Genomic DNA, 11,703 nt, shown 5'->3' on the forward strand with positions numbered 1-11,703 from the left:
CTATTTTAAAAGTTGCTCCATCTATAACACTTCCATTTCTTTCTGGATATCAAGTTGTTGTCTCAGTCTTACAGAGCACCCACCAGGTGCTAGTTGGGCACCTGAAACCGTTTCTAAGAAAAGAATGGCTATTGAATGATGGAATCTGAAATAAAGAAAGAATGTGCATTTTCCAGAGTGCAACAAAATGACAAAGAAACTTTACAACAGAAAAAATCCTTACATACTCATTTGATGAGCTTTTTGCTTTGAGGATTTCCCAGGTTCAAGATATGCTAATAGGACCACATGATTTAGGAATTGTGTTAGGCTGCCATTAACAGAGACCCAGAATAACAGTGGATTAAGTGAGATAAAGGTTTATTTTCTCTCACATTAATGAAATTGGAAAGTAGGCAATCTAGAGCGGGCATGACCTCCACTAGGTCATCAGGAGGTTGCCTCTCTCCTTCTATTCTACCATTCTCAGCAAAGCAATATTGCTCAAAGGTAAATCCAGGTGAGGATAAGGAGAAATAGGAACCATCATACATTGCTGGTGGGAATGTAAAAGGATGCAGCCACTTTGGAAAATGGTCTGGCAGTTCCTCAAATGATTATACATAGAGTTACCATGTAACTCAGCAATTGTACTTCTAGGTATATATCCAAGAGAAATGAAAACCTATGTCCACACAAAAGCTTACACACGAATGTCTATAGCAGCATTATTGAAAGTAGTCAAAAGGTAGAAACAATCCAACTGTCTATTGGTGGATGAATGAATAAACAAAACAAAATGTAGTATATCCATGTAATAGACTATCACTGGGCCATGAAAAGGGGTGAAATACTGATACATGCTGAAACTTGGATGAACCTCGAAAACATTATGCTAAGTGAAAGACACTTACCACAAAAGTCCATATGTTATATGATTCCATCTTTATAAAAGTGTAAGATGGGAAATCTATAGAGACCGAAAATAGGCTAATGATTGCTTAGGCCTGAAGAGAAAAAAAATGTATATATATGGATATACATATACAAAGTATTCACGTACATACAATACATTTTAGCGGACCATTGATATATATTTTTAATATATATTTTTCATGTTCTGATGCTCCCTATGCTCTCAGCCAACATGAGCAAGTGAAGCAGAATGCCCTTCTTCCTCTTGGTGAATGGGCACCATAGGTGTACTCTACCATCCATCCAGACAGTTTCCTACAGCTCTGAGATCATTTTGTTTTCTGACTCATCTTTGACGGCATCATGTGTACTCATGGTACCTGTCCTAGTATAAGATGCTAAGATAGAGTGTGAGCTATTATTGTTAATCAATGTATGTGATAAGACCTATACATATAAATCTCTCCAAAGCTCAGCTCATTAGTGAGAAAAAAAATGACTTTTCCTTCAGAGTTTCTGGGAGATTAACATTAGATAATCTATAAGAATAAACTTTGAAAAAAGTTTTAAAAATTCTTATTAAATTTATTGTCTGATTTTTACTGGTGATAGAAATTTGAGGAAAGGTTAAGCTAAGTTTTATTGGCAAAAATAAAGTGATTTATTTCCTATATTCTGTGATACTTAAAGAGGAATTAGATGTAACATCCTCAAGAACATGGACTAAGCGTCTTGACCAATTTTGGTTTAATACTTGTGATCAGTTGTGCTCTCTACATAGCAAAACAAAGCTTCTGTTACACTCTTGGCAGTGGTAGCTATATCTTTAAGCAAATTTGTGTGCGCATGTGGAAATAGAACAAATGTTTAATTAATAGCATTAACTTTTGTTAATTAAAATTAACTTCCTTTCCCACAAAATTAAGGCTACAATAAAGAGAGGAGGCTTATTTTACGTTAAGGAGAAAGGTGATTATTTTCATTGCCACACCAGCTTAGATTTCTGCATAAATAACGAAGCTCCCCACCCCTTCACCCCCAGTATCATCCACTGGAACTTCTGCAAGAAAAATGCTGATGGTAGCATCAAAAAGGGCCATCTTACTTCCTGCAGGCAGAGAATTTTGTCTGTCATGTGCCATCTAGCGTAATCCTGGGCAAACCTTAGCCCAGAGTTCGAGCTATGTTCTGGTCTTGGCAGACAGACATAAGGCTAATGACCCCTCAAAGGGTTACTGTCCAGTAAAGAAGAAGACTTAACTGAAAGGTTAGGATAAAACTTTGGGTCTTTGTATCTCTCTCTCCGTGCAGAGGGACAGTTTAGAAGAATCACTGAGAACTCAGGTGGAGATGGTAAGGGTAATTCAGGTGAAGCATGGACCAAACATTTGATTTAATCGTGCGGTAAGAGGCTGAATGAGGACTATAACCCATATTTCCCAAGTCCCAATCAGATGCACTTTTCCTCCTCTACTTTTAACTCCATCACTAACTTGCTTTGGCAGAGACTGTTAATTGTTTTCCTATATTTATTCTTCCTTTTTTTCTACAGTAATATAAGTTTCAGCTGAGCACATTGTTGCCCAGCCAGAGACTACATTTTCTAGCTTCCTTTGCTGCAAATTGTGGCCATGTGACGAGGTTCTGGCCAATAGGATGTGACTGGAGTACATGCATCTAACTTCTGGATCATGCCCTTGAAAGAAACACACCTTCACCTTTGCCTGCATCCCTTCCCACTGGTTGTACCGCCTTTGGCCATGCAGGGGGCACAATACTTTAGGGATTGCAAGGAGCCTTGATCCCTGACCACCTGATCTGCTGTACTGCCCCGGTCCTCCTGCATGGATTGTTTTATGAGAAAGAAATAAAGTTCAGTTTCATTTAAGCCACTATATTTTTGGGTGTTATTATAGCTCATCCTTTCTCCTAATTAATCCATCTGCCCCATGATGTTGGGTTAGATCTTCATTTCTCATGAAGTTTATCTCCTAAAATAATGATTTTCAATCCATGGGTCACAGGGCCATGAGAGTCTGTAGTGTCAATACAAAGGATCATAGGATTCAAATCCCTAAGAAGTACTGTCTGTGTACGGATGCAACATCTGCTTGAGATATAGAGACTGCAATTTTTGTGTGTGTGTGTGAGGAAGATTTGCCCTGAGGTAACATGCATTGCCAATCTTCCTCTTTTTTTTTTTTTGCTTGAGGAAGGTTAGCCCTGAGCTAACACCTGTGCCAATCCTTCTCTACTTTGTGTGGGGGATGCCTCCACAGCATGGCTGACCGAGTGGAGTAGGTCCCCACCTGGAATCCAAACCTGTGAACCCAGACCGCCCAAGCAGAGTGCATGGAATTTTAACCACTTGGCCATGGGGCTGGCCCCTGCAATTTTTGAAATATATATGACATGATTATAAAAATTTATTTAAAATCATTAAGGAATTTCTTGAAAGTATGTTGGTGATGAATCTTTTAGCTTTGTACATCTGAAAAAATCTATTTCACTCTTGTTTTTGTAAACAAACACTGGTAAAGAACTCTAGGTTGACTTTTTTTTTTTTTTGGTACTTTAAAGATGTTGCTCCAAGGTTGTTTCCAGATTACGTTGTTTCAGATGCAAAGTCTTCTATCATCCTTATCTTTGGTCCTCTGTTTCTTTTTTTCCCTCTGGCTGCTTTTTAAGATTTTTTTACCCCTTTCCATTAGTTTTTAGAAGTTTGACTATGATGTCTTTGGTGGTGTTTTTTCTTTTTTCTTTTTTTCTTAAATTTGAAAAATCTTTTCTTGATCACCCTATCATATATTAAAAATACATTAAATATATATATATATTATTGCAGTAATATTGGATTATAACATTGTATAGCTTTCAGATGTACATCATAATGTATTTCCAATTCTGTGTAGATTACATCATGTTCCCCACCCAAAAACTAATTATTGTCCATCACCACACATGTGAGCCTAATCACCCCTTTTGCCCTCCCCCCTCCCCGCTTCCCCTATGGTAACCACCAATCCAATCTCTGTTGCTATGTGTTTGTTTGTCATTGTTTTTGTCTTCTACTTATGAGTGAGATCGTATGGTATTTGACTTTCTCCCTCTGACTTATTTCACTTAGCATAACATCCTCAAGTTCCATCCATCTTGTCACAAATGGCCAGATTGCATAATTTCTTGTGGCTGAGTAGTATTCCATTGTGTATATACAGCATATCTTCTTTATTCATTTGTCCCTTGATGGGCACCTAGGTTGCTTCCAAGTCTTGGCTATTGCGAATAATGCTGTAATGAACATAAGGGTGCATCTGTCCTTACACATTTATGTTTTCAAGTTCTTTGGATGAATACCCAGCAGTGGAATAGCTGGATCATATGGTAGATCTATTCTTAATTTTCTGAGGATACTCCATACTACTTTCCATAGTGGCTGCACCAGTTTGCACTCCTGCCAGCAGTGTACGAGGGTCCCCTTCTCTCCACATCCTCTCCAACACTTGTTGTTTCCCGTCTTGTTAATTATAGCCATTTCTGACCAGAGTGAGATGATACCTCATTGTAGTTTTGATTTGCATTTCCCTGATAGCTAATGATGTTGAACATCTTTTCACTGTTGGCCATCCGTATATCTTTGGAAAAATCTCTGTTCACGTCTTTTGCCCATTTTTTAATTGGGTTGTCAGGCTTTTTGTTGTTGAGATGTATGAGTTCTTTGTATATTTTGGATATTAATCCCTTATCTGATATATGGTTTGCAAATATCTTCTCCCAATTGTTAGGTTGTCTTTTTGTTTTGTTGATGGTTTCCTTTGCTGTGCAGGTGGTGTTTTTTCTTAACTTGGGAGTTTGTTGAGCTTCTTGGAGCTGTAGGTTTATAGTTTAAATCAAACTGTGAAAACTTCAGCCATACTCAGAATAGCCAACACAATATTGAAGGAGAAGAACAGAACTGAAGAACTGACACTACCTGACTTCAAGACTTACCATAAAGTTATAATAATCAAACAGTGTGGTTTTGGCAAAAGAATAGACAAATAGACCAATGGAACAGAATGGAGAGTCCAGAAACAGACATTCAAAAATATAGTCATTTCATCTTTGACGAAGAAATATAGACAATTCAATGGAGAAAGGATTGTCTTCTCAAAAAATGATGCTGGAACAACTGGACATCCACGTGCCAAAAAAATGCATCTAGACACAGACCTTATGCCTTTTGCTAAAATTAACTCAAAATGGATCATAGACCTAAATGTAAAATACAAAACTATAAAATTTCTATAGAAACGTAGGAGAAAATTTAGATGACCTTTGGTTTGGCGATGGCTTTTTAGATAAAACATCAAAGGCACAATCCAAGAAAGAAAAAATGAGTAAATTGGACTTCATTAAAATTAAAAACTCTGCTCTGCAGAAGACTCTGTCAAGAGAATAAGAAGACAAGCCACAGACTGGGAGAAAATATTTTCAAAAAACCATATGTGATAAAGGACTCTTCTTTAAAACATACAAAGAAATCTTACCACTCAACAATAAGAAAATGAACAACCCAATTAGTAAATGAGCAAAAATTCTGGACACCTCACCAAAGATGATATACAGATGGCAAATAAGCATATAGAAACCTGCTCAACATCATACATCATTAAGGAATTGCAAATTAAAACAACAGTGAGACAACACTGTGCGCCTATTAGAATGGGTAAAATCCAAAACACTGAAAACACCAAATACTGGTGAGGATGTGGAGGAAAAGAAATTCTCATTGCTGGTGGGAATGCAAAATGATGCAGTCACTTTGGAAGACAGTCTGGCAGTTTCTTACAAAACTAAACATACTCTCACCATACCATCCTGCAACTGAATTTCTTGGTATTTACACAAATGAGTTGAAAACATGTCCATACAAAAACCTGCACACAAGTAGGTGAGTAGATAAAAGAACTGTGGTGCATCCACACAGCAGAACAATAATGTGTTAAAAAGAAATTTGCTATCAAGGCATGAAAAGACATGGAGGAAACTTAAAAGCACATTGCTAAGTGAAAGAAACCAGTCTGAAAGATGACTGTATGGCATTCTGGAAAAGGCAAAACTATAGAGACATTATAAAAAAAAATCCGTTGCCAGGGCCTTGGGTGGCAGGAAGGAAGTATAAATATATTTTCCTAATATCCAATATTTCCAGTGGCATTTTGTCTGTTTTAGGTGTTTCAGGTGGGAACATAATTCTGGTCCCTGTTGTTCCGTGTTGATCAGAAGTAGAAGTCCCTCCATTAATGAACTAATAGTAGCCTTGCACTACGTATTTTCTTGATCTATGTTATCTGTGTTACTACTGTTTTATGGGAGAGATTCTAGGAATTTTTGATATTGAAGGAGGGCCCTCATAAACACTTCAGCTGAAAAATGGGCAAAGACCAGGGACAGGCAATTCATACAAGAAGAAACTGAAATACTAAAAATGAAAAAAAGACCATTTTTGAACTTAAAACATTTTTACCTATTATCCTGGCAATCATGAAAAACCTAATGCTCAGGGCTGGTAAGGATATGGGAAATGGACACTGTCATACTCTCACAATATGAGGAGAGAAACAAAATTTCTTTCCAGCTTTATTGAGAAATAATTGATATACATCACTGTCTAAGTTTAAGGTGCACAGCATGATGGTTTGATTTACATATATTGTGAAATGATTACCACAGTAGGTTTAGTTAACATTCATCATCTCACATAAATACAATAAAAAGAAAAGAAAAAAATTTCTCGATGTGATGAGAACTCAGGATCTGCTCTCTTAACACCTTTCCTATATATCATACAGCAGTGTTGACTGTAGGCATCATGCTGTTATGTTACATCCTAGGACTTATTTATCTTATATCTGGAAGTTTGTACCTTTTGGCCATCTTCCTCCAATTCCCTCTCCCCTCACTCCTGCCTCTGATAACCACAAAGCTGATCTCTTTCTCTATGAGTTCGTGTGGTTTTTGTTTTTGGTTTAGATTCCACATATAAATGAGATCATACTGTATTTATCTTTCTCTGTCTGACTCATTTCGCTTAGCATAATGCCTTCAAGGTCCATCCCATTTTTTCGCAAGTGATCGGGCTTCCTCATTTTTTTATGGCTGTATAATTTCCATATATCTACACCATGACTTCTTTATCCATTTATCCATTGATGGGCACTTAGGTTAGAAAGAAACGTTTTATACATCTTATGGAGGGCAATTTGACATATACAAAATGTTCATTGTGCATACCTGTGACCCTGCATTTCCACTTTTAGGATATTTTCCTGCAGAGATAATTAGGCGAATGTACAAAAGTGAAGATGAGCATCACACACTGTTTATAACCTTAAAACTTTGAAAATAGTAAATTGTCCATCCAAAGGAAGGATTAGTTACCTAAATTATGACACATTTACATATTGGAGCACTGCCAGCTGCTAAAAAGAATGAGGTCAAGGTGGTTTTTTTTAAGTGAAAGTAGCAGCTTCCACAAGACCATGTGAAATATGATTCTATTTAAGTAAATATTTTATATATAACATTAAAAGCATAGGTTTTTAATGATATTCACTAAAATGTGGACAGAGGCTGTCTCTGGGGAGTGACCTATTTTTGGCTGAGGTGGAGGTGGAAGGAAAGTTGCATTTTCACTTGCACTCTGGTGATGCTTGGCTTTTTTACAGCGTATATCCAGTATTTTATAATTTTCAAAAATAAGGAAGATTTAATTTGTTTTGAGGAAGACTGGCCCTGAGCTAACATCTGCTGCCAATCCTCCTCTTTTTGCTGAGGAAGACTGGCCCTGAGCTAACATCCGTGCCCATCTTCCTCTACTTTATATGTGGAACACCTGCCATAGCATGGCTTGCCAAGCAGCGCGTAGGTTCACACCGGTGAACCCTGGGCCACGGAAGCAGAATGCGTGAACTTAACCATTGGACCACCAGGCCGGCCCCTAGGAAGATTTAAATTTTGACGCTAGAAAAAAATAGGAGAGATCCTCACATTTGAAAACGGTTGGGACTACTGGTTTATATGATTACTAAAATTCCTTATTGATTTAATATTCTGTACTTCTAATCTCTAGACTAACCTTTCAGATTCCTCCTAACGCTGTAAGTCCGTGGCTTCCTCCTCTTGCTGCAGTGCCATGACAAATGTGAACTGCTTAGGGAAAGCATAGGCATTACCTGATGGGGGACCCTCATGCTGCCTCAAGTAATTGTTATTTTTCCTCATATTTCAAGTGGCTTTCTTCCTGGGTGACAATCTTGAGCTGGTTATGGGAAACATGCAGAAAGGCATTTGAGGTCGGAAAAGCTAGAAGTGGTTCGAGGAAACTTTGCACTTCTTTGGGGGTCAGAGGTTGTCCAGATTTGAGAGGAAACGGAGAAGCATGGGTTGACTTTTCATATATATCTAGACTTTTCTATTTTACTCCCAATTCAAGACATCACTACTAAGATGGCTTATCATTCATTCAGTAAGAATTTATTATCTCCAATTTGGTGTGACTGAACCATATTTTCCTCCCGGAGCTCTTTCTCTTACTTATCTTGGCAAGCTAAAAAACTCAAAATTATTTTGAATTCATTTCTAGTAGTTTGCCTCATGTACTCAATTAGTTGTTAAATTCTGATTCAAACTTGTAGTTTATGATTCACTACAAGAAACTAGTTTCTTTGTAGTGTCTCTCAGCTGTTCTGCCCATTTTTCTCAGTCTTATTTGTGTTGTCTTTCCAACTCTGACTGTTTCTTACTTGGAATTTAAAAATGTCTTTCCACCTAGAATTGTGAATTTAGACCAATACTAAGTCAGTTTAGATCATCACAATGTAAGTATTTTAAGTACTGTCATGCACCTCATAAGGATGTTTTGGTCAATGACAGACTGCGTATATGACGGTGGTCCCATAAGATTAGTACCATATAGCCTAAGTGTGTAGCAGGCTATACCATCTAGGTTTGTGTAAGCATGCTCTATGATGTTCACAACCATGAAGTCGCCTAATGACATGTTTCTCAGAACGTATCCCTGTCATTAATCACACAAGACTTATTTTTCTATCTACTTTATGCTAAGAATTGAGTGTGTATGTGTGTGATTGTGTGGGTGTGGTGGGTTATGGTGGGATGGTGGAGACAATGACGTGTAAAGTAATAGAAGACAGAACCCATGCCTTAGAATTACATGAAGTTGATTAAACTCTTTTGTGATCGTCTGGCTTCAGACCCAACTACAAAATCTCCCAAGAATTACATCAAAATAAAAGGCCTGATCAAGAAATTCAAAACTTCATCAGTCCTGGTTTGCCTTACGCTCCTTCCAACACTGATTTCTGCTTGTCCTTTGTTGTTCACCATGCCCCACATTCACCTGCCTCTCCCTGGACTCATTCACACAAGGGTGATCACTGGCTCCAATCACCAAGGTCAAACTTCCACTGAAGGTGTCCTTCAACTCCTGGCTTGTAGTGTCCCAGTAACTTCTGGCCCTCTTCTTATCACTACCACCACTTTTCCTATATCCCCCAAATACTTGTCGGAGTTCTCATTAGGTACTTGCTGAAGCAATCTTAAGTGATGACATTCTCAATTAGGAAAATAAGGACTATTGGACTCATAACCCAGAACCCACTCAAACAGTTTGCATTTTTCCACAACAGATGTACATATACATAAAACCAGGTCTTTGAGGGCAAGGGCTCTGTCTTCTTCATCTTGTGTGTCTTCTACTACATGTACCAGAGAGCCTTAGCTGTACAATCTTAGTTGTTTAACAAAAGTTTGTTGAATTAATGAACAGTGAATATTCTGTATACAACTAGACTCTCTGAGTGTGGGGTGTCCAGTTAGTTCTCTTGGCTTTGTTTTGGTAAAGTCTCTCCATTCATGCTTAGACGTTTTTTAAACCTAACTTTGCCGTTCAATATTATTATTTTCTATTACTGATAAGGTTTGATATTCTTTATTATAGTTTTTTCCACTCTTATTTTATCTTAAAAATCACGTAAGCACTTGTGCTATAGACTGTAAACGTTGTGTCCCGCCAAATTCATATGTTGAAACCTAGTCCCCAGTATGATAGTATTTTGAGATAAAGCCTTTGGGAGGTGATTAGGTCATAAGGGCAGAGCCCTCATGAATAGGATTAGTGCCCAAATAAAAGATTCTAGAGAGCTCCCTCTCTGTGTGAAGACATTGCAAGGAGAAAGCCGTCTATGATCTAGAAAGCAGGCTCTCACCAGACACTGAATCTGCTGGCACCTTGGTCTTGGACTTCCCAGCCTCCAGAACTGTGAGAAATAAATGTCTGTTGTTTATAAGCCACCCAGTCTGTGGTATCTGTTATAGCAGCCCAAATATACTAACACAACTTCTGAACATGCACATTCTCTAGGCCCTTTCCAAATCTACAGAATGGAAAATTCTGTGGAAGGTCCTGACAATCTGTAATTTTAACAGGTCCTGAGAATCTCTCTATTTTCTTTTACTGAGGTCATAATAGTTTATAACATTGTGTAATTTTGGTTGTACATTATTATTTGTCAGTCACCATATATATATGCCCATTTACCCCTTATGACCCCCAACCCCCTTCCTCTCTGGTAACCACTAGTTTGTTCTCTTTGTCCATGTGTTTGTTTGTCTTCCACATATGAGTGAAATCACATGGTGTTTGTCTTTGTCCGGCTTATTTCGCTTAATATAATAGCTGCAAGATCCATCCATGTTGTTGCAAATGGGATGATTTTGTCTTTTTTTATGGCTGAGTAGTATTCCATTGTATATATATATCATGGCTTCTTTATCCATTCATCAGTCAGGTGGGCACTTGGGTTGATTCCACTTTTAGCTATTCTGAATAATGCTGGATTGAACATAGGGGTGCATAAGTCTCTTTGAGTTGTTTATTTCAAGTTCTTTGGATATCCCAATAGTGGGATAGCTGCGTTATATGGTATTTCTATTTTTATTTTTTGAGAAATCTCCATGCTGTTTTCCATAATGGCTGCACCAGTTTGCATTCCCACCAGCAGTGTATGAGCATTTGCTCTTCTCCACAACCTCTCCAACATTTGCTATTTTTTGTCTTGGTGATTATAGCCGTTCTAACACGTGTAAGATGATATCTGAATGTAGTTTTGATTTGCATTTCCCTGAAGATTCGTGATGTTGAACATCTTTTCATGTGCCTATTGGCCATCCATATACCTTCTTTGGAAAAAATGTCTGTTCATATCTTCTGCACATTTTTGATTGGTTTGTTTGTGTTTTTTTGCTGTTGAGTTGTGTGATTTGTTTATATATTTTGGAGATTAACCCCTTGTCCAAAATATGATTTACAAATATTTTCTCCCAGTTGGTGGGTCGTCTTTTCATTTTGTTCCTAGTTTTCTTGCCTTGCAGAAGCTCTTTAGTTGGGTGAAGTCCCATTTGTTAATTTTTTCTTTTGTTTACCTTGCCTGAGTAGATATGGTATTCAAAAAGATTCTTCTAAGACTGATGTCAAAGAGTGTACTGCCTGTATTTTCTTCTAGGAATTTTGTGACTTCACGCCTTACCTTCAAGTCTTTAATCCATTTTGAGTTAATTTTTGTGTATGGCGAAAGATAACTGTCTGCTTTCATTCTTTTGACTGTTGCTGCCCAGTTTCCCAACACCATTTATTGAAGAGCCTTTCCTTTCTCCACTGTATGTTCTTAGCTCCTTTGTTGAAGATCAGCTGTCCATAGATGTGTGGTTTTATTTCTGGGCTTTCGATTCTGTTCTATTGATCTG

This window comes from Equus quagga, chromosome 8, assembly GCF_021613505.1.
Source record: "Equus quagga isolate Etosha38 chromosome 8, UCLA_HA_Equagga_1.0, whole genome shotgun sequence".
In the NCBI taxonomy this organism is placed as follows: Eukaryota; Metazoa; Chordata; class Mammalia; order Perissodactyla; family Equidae; genus Equus; species Equus quagga.